This window comes from Egretta garzetta, unplaced genomic scaffold, assembly GCF_000687185.1.
Source record: "Egretta garzetta isolate BGI_Z169 unplaced genomic scaffold, ASM68718v1 scaffold7, whole genome shotgun sequence".
NCBI lineage: Eukaryota > Metazoa > Chordata > Aves > Pelecaniformes > Ardeidae > Egretta > Egretta garzetta.
Genome location: NW_009260350.1, coordinates 3,705,437 through 3,708,810, shown reverse-complemented (window position 1 = coordinate 3,708,810; position 3,374 = coordinate 3,705,437). Strand labels below are relative to the sequence as shown.

General features: G+C 46.5%; 1 protein-coding gene across 1 annotated transcript in view; it reads right to left on the bottom strand.

Annotated features, from left to right (window-relative positions):
* The window catches only part of OSBP2 (oxysterol binding protein 2), a 128,754-nt gene extending 126,329 nt beyond the window's left edge, over positions 1-2,425 (bottom strand). Inside the window, exon 1 of the mRNA XM_035898422.1 lies at positions 2,138-2,425. The gene's annotated coding sequence lies outside the window, so the exon portion shown is untranslated. The remainder of the gene's footprint in view (positions 1-2,137) is intronic.
* Between the last annotated feature and the right edge of the window lie 949 nt (positions 2,426-3,374).

Sequence of the window (3,374 nt, the reverse complement as noted above, 5' to 3'; positions counted from 1 at the left end):
ACAGCGACCCTCCGCCACCCCCCCCCCCCCCCCGAGGGTGCTCCAACACTGGAAGAGGGGCCCAGAGAGGCTATGTAACCTCACACCTTGGAGATATTCAAACGTCAGCAGCTCAAGGCCCTGAGCAATCTCATCGGGTGACCCCTCGCTGAGCAGGTGTTGGACCGGAGGACCATTCCTCCAGGACTCTACTATCAGCAGCGCTTTTCAAGCTCCTGCCTGCATTCACCGTCTCAGCTTTCAGCTGGAGTCTCAGTACAAGAAGCAGGAAAAAAAACTCAAGACCTTACAACGCTAAGCAAGAGTTAACTGTTGGATAAACAAAGCTAGTGAAGAATCCTGCACTGGGAAACACAGCTTTTCCAGGGAACAGGGCTGCCCATGCCCTCCACCTTAGCAGGATAACAAAGACATGGCAACTAAACTGCCCAAGCACCCGTCACTCCCCTAAGAGCAGACCCGGCAAGGGGAGCTGAGGCTGCTTTCTGGCGAGGAGTCTTTTACATCACAACAATGACCAAATCATAGACAGTATGAAGTGTCTTCTCCTTCCCCATTTGCTTTAGCTATTACGTCCTGCAACCACAAAAAGTACTGCTGAAGGCTCTCCAGACACCTCACCCATGAATAACCGGCTACGGACCAAACCCCCAGAGGAGACAACACAAAACTCGAGCTCTCTTCCAAATGGGAGAAAGCTGTGTGGAGAAGACACCGCTCATCTGGAGCATCGATCCCTAAAGCCAATGCCAACCTTTGGTGAATTAAGACTTACCTAAAAGATCCTCTCTAGTCTCCTTGAAAACACTTCACTGTTCAAGGGGATTAGATTCTCCTCTACAGACGCACTAATTATAGATAATAGTAAATCTATAAGTTTCTAAACTGCTCTGGCAGGCTGCCAGAGAGTTTTGATCATTAGTGAGTCAAGCAGACTGGTTTTGCCATGCTTAAACTGCTTTCCAACACAGGCATCACCTTTGTGCTGTAGATTTCCAAGTGAGTCAGTCACTTAAGCCAAAAAATAACCTAAAAGGGGGAATCAAGGGCAGTTAAAATGGTCCAACTACTTTGCTGTGCAACTCCTGGAAGTTCCTAAATCCACATACCTAACTCCAGAGGACGGTACCACAGACGAGATCTTCAGGAATTACTCAGCTGTTGTTGTTTTCCACAGGTTCAGAGTGGGGAATATGAAGCAAAAGCACACGTCCTGCAGGGAAGCTTCGCTGGCAGCAAGACTTGATGTCTTCATCGATTTCACAAAGATACAGGAGGCTTTAAACACTCCATTTGGAAAGAATACTCTAATTAGAAGCTTTAATTCAGCAGACTGTCCCTATGAAACCAACCGGATGGAAAATAGGCATCGCACCTGGCTGCTGGAGAAAATCCCACCAAGCAGCTCCTGCCGGATGGCTCCGCGCCCACCCACACACCACTGCAACGGGAGCTCCCGGGAGGCCGCCCAAGATTTTAAGAGCTCAACTCTACAAATAAAAAAAACCTACCAGGAATCACCACCCAGCAACGTGACAGGCTTTTTTTTCTTTTTTTTCTCAAAGCAAGCTAAACAGCGAGCAGCAGGGAATTCAAATGAACAAAAAGCTTCAATCTGGAACTGAATCAATACACACAAGGAGGCCACTTGGGCATCGCAGTGCAGCTTTTCCAATTAAGATGGCTTTTAGCACGCAGGCAAAATGAAGTTTCTATCCAGCTAGTCCTGAATAGTCAGCTAAATCACCCGGGTTGTATATCAGGCCAACCACCTACCAAACTCAAGCTACAAAGGCGTCAAAAGCCTCGGGGACAAGGAGAACACAGGAAGTCCCCTGCAAGGGCATGATTTAACTTGCAAAGCAAGGGCAGAAGAAGAAAAGCCTGGCATGCACCTTCAGAGCTGGGACGAGCACAAACACCCAGCAGAAAGCAAGGCACGTGGCTCACAGAATGGCAAGAGACTTTTGTGGGAGTTACTTCTTAAATTCTCTGCATAAAAGCCAAACAAGCAGCAGTCCCCATCTTGCCCAGCAGCCCGCTCACACAGAAAGGTCAGCGAAAACACACAGCCTGAGAGCTGGAGCTTCCTTGCACCCATCTGTTAGCTAAAAGTCGTGTTGTAAAGCCAGCTTACCCCAGACTGTCTCACAGGAGCGCTCTGCAATGAGCAATTTGAGCTGAGACTCTATGGGTTGGCATGGCCACTAGTTGAGAGCGTTGGTTTTGAAGAGTAACATGGAGGGTTTTTTCCATTTAAGTAAAATTTTACCACGTGTTCTGTACTGTATTTTTGTACTCCTGACTCACAAGCAAATTAACTCAGTTCTCATCGAGCCCAATGATGAAAAGGCGGCACAAAAACCTTCAGCATCACTTTTCCCAAGCAGCTGCTGCAGGTCTGCACTGGCTCCATAAAATAATGCAGTTCGTACGCCTTCACATTCCGCTCAGAGTAATTTCCTTAGGTGTTTCTGTTCGTTGTTTCAGCCTAAAACAGATCAAATTGTCTTAAAATAAACCCAGTTGTTCCGACCTAAAATAATTGTTGAAGAAAACCACTTGTTTGCTCATGAAGACTTGGCACCAATACAGGAAAAAAAAAAATAATATCCTGACATGGTTACAAGTGGAGCATTAAATTGCAACAACCTTTTCAAGCTGCACAGCTCTGCTGGTCCAGATCTGGGCTAGAGTTAAAGAGCATAAGCATACCAGAAAGGATTACAAGTAAATTAGCTTTATTACTGAGAGGTAACTACGTTCTCGTGGGGGTGTTTGTTACAGAGCATTTTTGTTTGGCTTGAGTTTGGGGATTTGGGTGGGGTGAGGGTGTTAAACAGCAAACAGACACCCCGTTGAACTTCTGACATGTTAGCTGCCATGGTCCAAACCCAGGATCTCCCCTTGGAGCTGGAGGAGTTTATATCGAGACCTGGCAGTGAGCTGAAGCTTGGGGATCTGCCTCAGGTGATGTGTCATCAGCCATAGCAGAAAGGAAACCAGAAGATGAGCTTTTGTGTAGCCTTTACAGAGACATCCTCACTCCCAGGGTTTGGTACATTAAAGATTTAGTATTTTATAAAGCTCTAAGGACCTTTAATATCCGGGATCGTTTCCATGTCCCAAAATACAGCCAACATATACTCCACAATACTGAAGGTGACAGAGCACTTGCCTTCCAAGTGACAATAAACACAATCCTTCCTAAAGGAGAAAAACACCGAAATCCCACAGCACCCATACATTTGTATTTTAACCACTCAACTGATACAAAAACCACAAGAGAACCTACTAGGACGACATCACTTTGGATTGAACCTCATGGTCTCCAGTCCCCATGTCTGATACCCTTCTCACCGAACCTATGGCCC